The sequence below is a fragment of the Coenobita brevimanus genome, chromosome 13 (assembly GCF_032717465.1).
Source record: "Coenobita brevimanus isolate Jiangsu-jjx chromosome 13, ASM3271746v2, whole genome shotgun sequence".
Classification (NCBI taxonomy): Eukaryota; Metazoa; Arthropoda; class Malacostraca; order Decapoda; family Coenobitidae; genus Coenobita; species Coenobita brevimanus.
In genome coordinates, this window is record NC_136966.1 from 23174812 (window position 1) to 23186784 (window position 11973).

Genomic DNA, 11973 nt, shown 5'->3' on the forward strand with positions numbered 1-11973 from the left:
CCACAACATGAGGACCTTCCTCTCCTGCACCATTAGCAGAAGAAAAAAAATCCCCTTTCTTTACACTCTACAATTCTTTCCCCTTTGCAGTGAGCCAGTATTGCCAGAGCACCAAGCATCCTAGTCCTGCCTTGTCGGCATCGGGTCAGCGCCTGGTCAGCATGGGGAGATGAATGTAAATTAGTGGAGCTATTCTGCAAACTCATTGTTGTGCCGGTCCGCCAATATCACACAGGGACCCAGCCTTGTGCACACAGCCTCACTCCCACCTCCTTGAAAATGAAACCCTAAATGAATACTTTTGTTACTAATGAGTCAGACGTCCACATTACCAGAAAAATAGCCTGCCAAACGTGATAAGGGAATTAATCTCTCTCACTCTCGCCATAACCTCAGCCATTTATTACTTTTTTTATAACTTGCGATAATTAATGGTGCTGAAGATGGACGCCTTTATGCAATGGTACCGACATAACCAGGCGGCTCTTCTGCAAACGTCCCTCAACTGCCGCCCTATCCCTCGACAGGACAATGATGGAGTGCAGATAGAAAATTTCAGCCTACAGTCCAATGAATTTCCGTTCAAGCGAGCCTGGGGCCACAGTAATAAAAACAACAACAATAGCAATAACAACAACAGAACAACAGCAGCAGGAATATTAACTGTATTTGTTATTACCCTGAAACTTGCATTTGTTATTACCCTGCGATTTTTGTCATCACTATCTCATTCCCATCAGAATCAACCCCTTCCAGCAGACGACAAATGTATTTTTCCCTTTGTCACTTCCAGGGGTTCGATATAACCTGGAATAGTTTCTTCTCTACAAGGAGGCTGTCTTCAGTCGAGTACAAGCGTCTGAAAAGAAAACGAATATATAAATGAATATGAGATCCCCGAGCCGACGGGGGTAATACATTCCAGTGTCTCTCTGTTCCCTTTATGTTTCCCCTTGCCTATGACCTCCAGACTGTGATATGTTGTGTGGCAAGGTATACTGAAATTAATGCATCTTTGATTTTTGGCATCCTTTTAATTGATAAGTCAGAGGTTGTTTCAGTCTTCGATTTTCTTCTTGATTAAAGAAGAATAAATTGTTTCGTGTTACCTCTTTTAAGCCTTGGAGAACCAGAGCCCGATGCTAGGCTATCATAGTTCGAATCAGTTTGGGGTTGGTCGCCACTTTGCACTCCTGGAGGCGTTATATTTGATAGGAAAACTTCAAACTACTTGAAGGACTCGCACCAGAGCACAGACTCGAAACTCTACTACTGAGGAAAAAACAAAACACTCACTACAGCCTGTTTGATTAACCTGTGCACTTGAAATGAATGAGGTGGTAGATTGTGTTTGATACGCTGCTGCTGATTGGCCGCCGATGATGTCATTGAAGTAAATGCAGGCATGTATTATACTGCAACATGCTGACGTAGATGTACACCCTGGGTGGACATAGTGCAACATACGGACGTAGGTGTACACCGTGGGTGGATAATTTACTTCAAAGATCACTCATCGTTTTATAAACCTTTGTAATCAACTTTGATTTTCTTTGATAGCGGTAAACTTTGAAAGCTAATATTGACCTCCTCAGCTTCGGAAATTATTCCATATTTAAACTGGCTGCTTATATTGCAAGTAATGTACAAGCATTAATAAATATGTATTAAAATAAGAAGAGCTGTAGATTTACGTCATCGGCAGCCAATTAGCAGCCGCGAATCAAACCCACCCTACTCGCCCCATACATCCCAGGGGCATAAGTCAGTCAAATAGGGTATAGTACACTCACAGGTAAGTGCAGCTGCATCAAACTCACTTTCTGAATTATAAAGTCAGCTACAGCCACACCATATCTTCAACTGCAGTTAAATCTACTCTTCACAATTACAGCCACATCCTAAAGTTCATTCACAGTAACAAGCCATAGAAACAGAAGAGAAGTTTAAAATATAATTTAAAGAAATACACAAAACATGAAAAGTAAAGTGAGGTGTAAGATGGGAATGTATTCCTAATGAAGAGGTACTGCGAAGTCTCCTATGTAGGACTGGCCATAAAGGTAATTTATACTTGGTTCCGTTTATTTATTTATTTTTTTCATTTGGCAACAATTTTTTTGTAACCATTATCATACTGTAGTTACTGTCACACTTTTACGTTTCTAGAGGTTTTTGTGTTTAGCGACTTATCACTTTCTGAGAGCAGCCACCGCCATCAACACTTTCACAGCAATAACGGAAATCAGTTAAACTACCCATCATCTCTACCATCTGAAATAACAACAATCACAGTTGCAGCGAAAATCACCGTTACTCATACCAGCAAGAATCACCAGTAATCATGACAAATGTTTACACTAACAACCAAGGCAAACAAAACCACAATCCCTGCCCCCCCAAAAAAAAAAATAAAAAAAAAAAAATAACTGTCTTCTATTCACGACAAAGCCAAAATGATGCCCGCCATCTCTCTCCTTTCCTTGAAGCTTCTTTCCCTCACCCTTTTTATACCTCGTTCACAACCAGCACCGAAACCACTTACAACAACAATAGCAACCACTCAGTCAATCGCATCAACTACTGTCTCTTACACCGAGAACACAGTCACTTACTACCACAGTCACATCCACCGACGAGTCATTCAAAACCACAAACCAACACTACAACCAAAAAGAGTCAGAGTAACCAGCATCATCAACACAGTCACAACCACCACTACCAGTCACAGCAACACTCCAGTCCATCACCACAATCAGTCACAACAACACTAACCACCAACACAGTCACAACAACATTAACCAAAACAGTCACCAATACAATCACAGCAACATCACCAACCCTCAATAACACGACCGTTCCTCCACTCATGTTTAATCCAAAAGTGGTTCCACTATCTGTCATCTCCTTGCAGCCTCTTGCTCTCACTTTCATGGCACCTCACTCACAACCACCAGTACCACCACAACCACCACTTAGAACAGCAATAACAATCACAGTAAGTTACGCAAACACACAGTCACTCATTACCACTCTCAGTCATAACAACAACCATTATACTGAGTCACAACAACCACAACTAGTCATCGCCACAACAAAACACAAACATCACACTCACTCCCATCAATATCCACCACAACTGCTACCACAACTACCACAATAATCAGTCGGAACAACGACCACCACCACTACAATCAATCACAACAACCAGCAGCACAATCGAAACATGAGAACACCCCCCTCCCCCCCAAAAAAAAAATCTACCCTGCCCCTCGCCGAGGACAAATCCACAATGGTATAGGGCCACGTGTTTTCGTGGCATCCTCTCGCCCTCTGTTCCATCAGAACGCAGGAAGCGGCAGGCAACACCTGATACCTAGCCCCATCACCCTTCAAGTACAGATGGCAGGGTAGCCTTCTATCCCGTTCCTGGGGCACTTTGTCAGGTAAGGTGGAGCAAGGAAGCCTTGTTTGTCCGCTCCTGAGGCATTTCATCAGGTGAGGTGTAGCAGGGCAGCCTTGTTTGCCCGCTTCTGAGGCATTTTGTCAGGTGAGGTGGAGCAGGGAAGCCTTGTTTGTCCGCTCCTGAGGCATTTTATCAGGCGGGGTGAGAAGCTGAACGTCGGGCATCAAGGTTAAGTGAGATAGAGCTTCACACCACTTCCACTTGTGTCTTCACACTGGGCTGGTTGTTCTGCATTATATTCGCGCTTTAACTCCGTCATTTCACTCACTCGCTCACTACAAAACTTCCAAAGAAGAATATATCTCTTGGTAAGATGAACAGTTACTGAAAAATGTTATTACAGTGGTTCAAAGAAGGCTTAAAACCGACTACGAATATTCTGCATTAATTAATTTGTTTTGAGCAATGATGATGATGATAACAATTATTTTTGCCATATTTCCCATGTACACATAAGATGGGAGGATTTAAACTTGACCAATTCGATTTCGTTTGAGCATTAATCAGTGGAGAAAATTTTATAAGTAAATTCAGCCTCCCTTCCCTAACACCACCTCTGTACTGTAGGGGCTACAAGGCATGTTGCACGATAGTGGCAGCTGCCTTCTCTATTAACTCCTTAACACACTGAAAAAATACGTGGGCAGTGTTAGTTATTAATTATCACCAGGCACAGATGTGTAAATGAAAGTTCTTACTTCGTTTGTCTGCAGTGAAAGTGACAATTGAACAACGCGTTGAATCACGATTTAGTAAGACATTTAGGTTTATTCTACCATATTTCTACGTTGCAAACACTACATTTTTTTTTCTTCAACTTGTACTATGATTTCCACGCCAAGTTAGCGTTGCGTAGAGCTAGTTCACACACACACACACACACACACACACACTTGGTAACTAACTGCATACGAAACAAAGGCGAATAATTACGGATACGTACAGGCACAGACACAAGTATCTTTCCAAAATTTGACGAATACATTGCGGATAAATCGAAGCATCTGAAACACGCACTGGTATAGATAGGGTTTTCACTGTTTTTCCCCAGCTGTAAATTTTCTTCAGACGGAGCTGGTAAGACCATGGTTTCTGTGACTTGTACATTTCTGTGCTCACCTTTACTGCAAATCAGTGTCAAATACACCTGTAAACTTCTACTATGCTCCCTCGTATGCGTCTTTGACAACTGTAAACTGAGTGGCTACATCAGGAATATTCCAGTATGCAAGGAACGATACAAACACGCCTTTGTTAACTATTCAGCGTAATTGGCCAGTATAGCAACCATAATACGACAGGCAAAGTTCCATCCATCATCCAATCCTATGTTGCACCATGAGGAGCGTAGGAGCCCGGGGCTAGGCAAGTTGGTCCTGACATTATGAGAGTGACCAGCCTCACTCATCCCTGAGTGGCATTACGTGAGCAATCAACCCCAACCATCCCTTGGATATAAACCTGCACCGGTTCATTCCGATTGGAGAGCCTTAATTATCCACTAAACCACCAGGCAACATAATGTGGTGTTATACCATCCAGCGTAGTAAATGGTTTCCTGGTGTACAGGAAACCGTTTGGCTTGTCATCCAGTGTAGAGTCACCCACAGGCAGAAGGAAGAGGAAAGAATGAAGGAAAGAAAGACAGAAGAGGGAGTGTAAAGTCACCCGTAGGCAGAGGGAAGAGGAAAGAATGAAGGAAAGACAGACAGGCGAGGATGGAAGTAAGAGAGGAAATGGCAGACACCCAAAGCAGCACTACATCGAGTGAGTGGTTAAGTCCTCAATTACCTACGGACAGACTTGGGGGAAAAAAAAGCCTTGCTCAAAGGACTAGCGGTAGTTCCGGGAATCGAGCAAAACTATCTACTTTCGCTTTGCACGGCTTATTTCTTCTACTAATCTAACCTGGCAAAGAGGTCAAATCCTTCTGAGCTCAGATGATGGCCAAGTGCATTATGATTTGAAGGTCGATTTGACCAGAAACCAATAAGACTGCTGCTTCATAACTAAGATTCACCAACTTTCACGCATTCATGCTGGGAGTGTGGTCCACTTCTATCAGGTGAATACAAACCGACAACAGACACAATGTGCCTAAAGAACTACATGGATGGAACAAGAGTACATGAAGGAGAGTGACCCAGAATAGGGTGACCGAGTATCAACTGGAGATAGGATAAGAAGATGAGGTAGACAGTGAACAGTTTAGGTAGATGAGATAATTATTTACTAAGACTGGATGGAGCAAGCTAACAACCAATAGGTCACACTAGAAAAAAGATGGGGGAGACTTTTACACTTGGGCTGCTATTGAAGATGATGAATGGTGATGATAGCGATGATGGTATTAATGCTGCTGCTGGTGCTAATGACGACGATGATGATGACAATGATGATGATGATGATGATGATGATGATCCTTACCATGGTCAACTACCACCATACCATAATCAACTACCTGCTCCTTCAACCTTGTAATGTCACAATTAAACTATTCCAATTCAGCCGTAATTTGCTGCATCATGTGTGTAATATTGCATTTCCCTCATACTTTTTTTTCCATAACAGTTATTTTTTAACCAGAATTTTTTTTCATATGATTTGCAGAAAAATATACGTTAAATCATAAAACCCCCTGTGTGTCTCATTTTCTAACCACACCCCATAATAACCAAGCCTTTACACTCAGTATTCCATGTCCATATCATACAGACTGGTCCATATCCTATGCATTCCATTCTCGTGTGTTGTGGCAACGGATGTGTCTACTGGCATGACGAGCGCAAATATTTTGGCTGCTCCGAAAAAAAAGAAAAAAAAAATCTTGTCAACTATGTAATTACTGTGCATAAAAAACAGACGGTATAAAACATGACACGGACTATGGGAAGCAGAAACTGTTGCAGGATTAACACTTGTAATGATGGCCGACTCGTTCCCCTAACAGTCCAGAATTGCAATGCCTCATGTCTGAACCATTCTATATGCTGTCTCTTTCTTGTTGACGATCATTCAGTTACCTCTTTATTATTCAGTGCTTATCTGCTCAATCAGAAGCTTAGGCCTAGGCTACTCAGTCCTGACATTAAAGACGTGCATGAGGGTTACCAACCTGCTCGCCACCGAAGGCCCTGTGTGGCATTGTGTGAACAATAAAACCTAACTATCCCTCTGACAGTAAAGGCTGTTTTACTCCGGCTGCGATGCTACGCGAGCCACGTTATGCTGGCGATGCCGAGCCACGTGGCTTTCAATCGCTTGCGTTGTTTTAAATGAGGCAGTTCACACCGGATGCGAAGCTACGCGAGCGATGCCTGCGACACCGCTCGCATGGGACGAGTTTCCGGTCAAAATTTTTTTGAAGTTAGATACTTGTATGGGTAAAAAATACTCAGCAAATAACTTTGTCAACCATTATTTAAAAAAAAATAATAATGTGCAGATACATGAAAAAATAAAGTAGCCGAAAAATCACGTGACTCTTAAACGGCGTCTGATTGGTCGTAACGTCACTACTCTCACTGAGGCAGCATAGTCTGCTTTGTTTACGTTTAGCCAACATCCACTGTGCTTATTTCTGACATCTAAGAATGTCCAGTGACAAGAGGAATAATTGCTAATGTTTCGTTCCAATGTGTAAGTGCACTGACAAAAGCACAGTAGCGTAATTATTCCTCTGTGTACCAGCCAATAACAATAAACGAAAGCAGTGGTGGCTGGCTGCTCGTCGGAAGTTCCCAGTGCTGGAAATGGAGTCTTTACTGTTGTGAAAATATTCATCCTTTCTTTTCATCGAATTCTGTCAGCTCTAGTTTTGCCAATTGTATTACGTTTTTACTCTCCACCTGACAAGGTCAAAGGAGGACATTCTTATCACCGGTGTCCATCCGTAGAGTTGGGTGGCTGGGCAGCTGGCCAGGCATGGAGATTTCGTTTCTGGAGCAAAATTATCATATAGTTATGTGTCTTATAGTGAACTGCTGCCTTTTGATAGATAGAATGCTGTGTCTTAATTTTTTTTCTGAAAATAAAAGTTTATATATATATATATATATATATATATATATATATATATATACAAAGATTTCAATGAGCCCTCGCAAGTAATCTTAAGGGACAAGGTTATGTTTACCATGGATAATCTACCGGTACTATTATTTTGTAGTTTTACTGTCTGTTATACGGAGGAGGGGGGTGAGGGCCGTTATGCACTTGGTTACGTATGCAGGGAGGTGGGTGGGGGTATGTGCTTGGTCAGGTGGAGTGCTGCAACAGCGTAGCGTTGTTAATGGTGATGGTGATGGTAGCGATATTGGTGGTGGTGATGATGATGGTGATTATGGTGATGGTGGTGGTAGTGGTGATGGTGGTGATGGTAGTAATGATGATGATGATGGTGGTGGTAGTGATGATGGTGGTGGTGGTGATGATGATGATGATGATGGTGATGATGGTGGTAGTGATGATGGTGGTGGTGGTTGTGGCGATGGTGATGATGATGATGGTGGTAATAGTGATGATTGTATGTGTGTGTGTGTGTGTGTGTGTGTGTGTGTGTGTGTGTGTGTTTACCTCCTATCACGTTTCCCTATTCCATATCCTTGATTTTATTAACTTTCAATGTCTCTTTGTTATAAGGAGGAGTGGGAGGCGGGGGGGAGGAGGGTGATGAAAGCCAATATGCGCTTGGTCGGGCGTGCTGGGATCTGGGGGGTATGTGCATGGTCAGTTGAAAGGTTGCAACAGCGTAGCTTTTCCTATGTTTTCTTCTTTATCGTAACCTTTTATTACTGGATTATTTGAACTCCATTCCAACAGACATATTTGTAATGTTATTCTTCCTTCTTTATTAATTCTTCCTTTCAGTGTATGTCTATTTGCTATATTTTCCATAATTTTTTTAGTGTTTAAACTTCAACGTACTTTCCACAGTGTGTTACGTGATTTTCACAAGCCCTAATGTCACTAGAGATTATCCTATTCTCATCCCCTCCTTGGTCTGCATTCACAGAACATCATAATCAAATCTTATGATAAACTTTTCCCAAAAGTCGCGAATTATTATAAGAAAATCGGTCTATTTGACCATATTATTAACTTTCATGTTCACTCTGATTTTTGAAAGCAGCATGAGGCACTGTAAAAGGATAAACAAGAAAGCCAATACACATCTTAACTTCAAGAAAGTTAATGAACAAAACTCATGTTCCATTGCCTCCTTATTTCTTTTTCTAGGGCATATTACAGTTTCTATTTGCTGATTCCTGTCATTGGTGGTCTCGGCAAAAAGAATGTTCAGACATTTCTGTCCATACTCGGTAACAACCCCTCTCCCCTTGACGCCGCCCTCCCCGCCCCCCCAGATACAAGGTCTGTTCAAAAGAATATCCGACCTTCGGCTCAGAAAAAGTTAATAGCTAACACGTTGAGCTAGGACACTAATCTCCCTTAATGTAGGCCCTATCTGAGTTGACACATGCATCCGAACGTTCTTTCCACTGATGGAAACATTCTTCAAAGTAGGTATCTCCTGCAAGTGCTTTGTCGCATTCGTCATGGTCTCCTCTCTCGTCTCAAATCGTCTCTTCAGCAGAGTTTTGAACTTCGAGAATAACCGAAAATCGCACAGAGCCATGTATAGTCAGTAGGGAGCCTGCCGGACCTGCGGGATGTTGTGTTTGGCCAAAAGTTCCTGAATCAGTTGAGAAGTGTGGTCAGAGGCATTATCATGGTGCAGTTTCCAGCTTGTCGCTTTCCAAAGGTCTGGTCTCTTCTGCCGAACTGCATCACAAAGACGATGGATAATGTCGAGGTAGTAATGTTTGTCAACAGGTTAGCTATTTATTTTGTTAGAATCTTAGGTCTGATACTTTCTGAACAGACCTCTTACTTTTCAGCCTAAAGTCTTCATCTTTTTCTTGGTCTCCCCTCTCCCCTTTATATCCAACCCTGCTCTCATACACATTCACAAGACCTTTTCCACAGTCGCTTCATTATAATAAGATTCTAACCAGAGAAACATTTCACAGTCACCTTTGACGCAGGTTTTGGCGAGCGCAATAATCATTTACAATACGTTTCCATGGACTCCTTAATAACTCTCTTACCTCCCTCCTGAATCTTACCGTGCTGGGGATTCTTTAATTTGGGATGCAGACAAGTTGACTGTGAGAGTAACCCCTGCTGGGGCTAATGACAAATACTCTAGCTGGCTTCGAGGCTACAAAGCACTTCTCCCGTTAACAATTAATTTGGCATTGTATCTTGGCACTCTCTTACATGATACATATATCGTTTTGAAGACATTACCATTTTTACCAGTAACATGCAAGAGGATACTGAGTTACAATGTACAAAATTCATGGCTAAGGGGGAGTTCTAGAGAAATTTCCATTGCCGCTTATACTCTCCGCCCTTTTCAAATCTCGCCACAAAAATTTCTTTCTCTTTCTCTCGCTCTCCTTAATCCGCCCTTTCTCCTGGATTAGCCTGGTAGATGAGCTGGAGGAGAAACACTGATTAGAGGAGGAGGGGGTGTCTGAAATAAATGCAGTGTGGTGGGAGAAAATTGCGGGTGAGGAAAATTAAGTGTGGAGGGAAAGGGAGAGTGGTAATTAGGGTGAAGGCGAGTACGTTGAATAATGTGGGGGGGCAAAGGGAAGGTAAGAAAAGAGAGAGAGAGAGAGAGAGAGAGAGAGAGAGAGAAAGTGGGGGGGGAGGTACAGTCAGTATCAAAACTCCTGTCGTTTCTCCTTTTTTTCTCTCCATGTCCTTTGGAAATCGGTGTGAAGAATCCGCAACAGCCAACACTGATGACTCTGGTTTAAAGCAAAATGAAGTCATCAGTGTGAGTTGTTGTGGATTCGGCACACTTATTTTCAAAGTCCATGGAGAGAGAAGCTGGAGAGGTGAAATGACTCATGACGCCAACTGTATACGGAGTTACAAGGACAAGGTCTTACGGCCCATACGGAAAGGGAACCACGAATGAAGTTGTCAGGAACCCATTGCAACTTTAATAGTGAGAGAACAGTATAGACATGATACAGCCTTTGCCCACTCACCTCTACCACCGACAGTGCTGACACGGAAAAGGAAATACACCTGAACTGGAAGAATAATGCATTGGTAGGAAGTATTACAGGAAAGGAGAAAATACTCAATCTGCCAAAAAAGTAATCTTTCTAGAAATATCTCTGGCCGTCCCTCGAACTACTCCACCGTGGAACTTTAAGCTGCCTCTGCTTCAAGCAGTTTCATGGTATTACAAAATCAGTAAAGAGCCTAATGTATCGTGATGCAAATGCTTCACGTCAAGCTTCCATCCTTGGTTCCTTGTTGTGTTTATAGCAGTTAGGCATGTGCTGATTGCCGATGTTTTCAAAACCACGACAGACTAAAAAAAAAAAAAAAAAATCAATTAGGTGTCCTTGCAAACATCACCTTTCCTTTAGTGAAAAGAGGTTTCAATGCCTGCAGTCTTCTCTGGTATCTCATGTGCCTGATACATAGGATCAGTTTACGTGTAGCAGTACACGCCTGGACTTGCTGAAGTCTCGCGATCTCCTTCCTCAAGACGAGCGACGAGAACTACACAGTAGCCTATATTGTACAACGGGTAGATCATCTTTGTTCTGTATTTGATCTGCCTCGTTCTATAACTTAGAAGCACTAGCTGTCTTCTCTACTTCAGTGCGCTGTGGAGACTTTATGATCACTTCTTATTATTACGCCTATGTCTTTTTCCAAGTAGTACTGCTGGCAGCTCTTCCTAACAAAAAACAGTTTGTTCCTGGATTAACACCAGTTTGTTCTTGTCCAGTTTGAACGGCATTTACAACCGTTCAGACCATTACCAAATCTATATCGTTGATGTAAATGATAATCAGAGAGAGAGAGAGATTGTTGAGGGAGGAAGGACCAGGAGAGTGCACCACTGAATCAAAAAATTATGTAGAAGGAGGATGGTTTGGGTGATGAGGATGGGGTACTATTTAATTATAGATGGGGTGAAGAAGAAAGGAAGGATGAAGAAGAGAAAAAGAGAAGAAAATTGGAAGATTGGCATGGGTATACTATGGATAATATGAAAAAAAAAAAAAAAAAGAATGTGGAAGGGATATAAGGTTAAGATGAAGAAAATATGCTACGGGATAAGGTAAGACGAAGGAAGGAAGAAACGAAGATCATAAAGGGGGAAGTATTGGGGGAAGGGAAAAGGGAGCTGAGTAATGAGAAAGAAGAATGGAAGGGGTTTGAATATGGACAAAAAAAACTGGGTGGCGAGAGTGTTTTGATGAAGAGGATAAGAGGGTTCAGGAAACTGTGGTAAGATGGGACGAAAGATGAATAAGCTGGGGAAGGGAGGAAGGGGAGAGAAGGAAGTGAGGGGGTGAGGGAGGAGAGAGGAAGAGAAGGGATGCAGGGAAGGATATGAGAGAGACACACACACACACACACACACACACACACAGGAAGGGGGAAGGAAGAGAGGAAAGGATTAA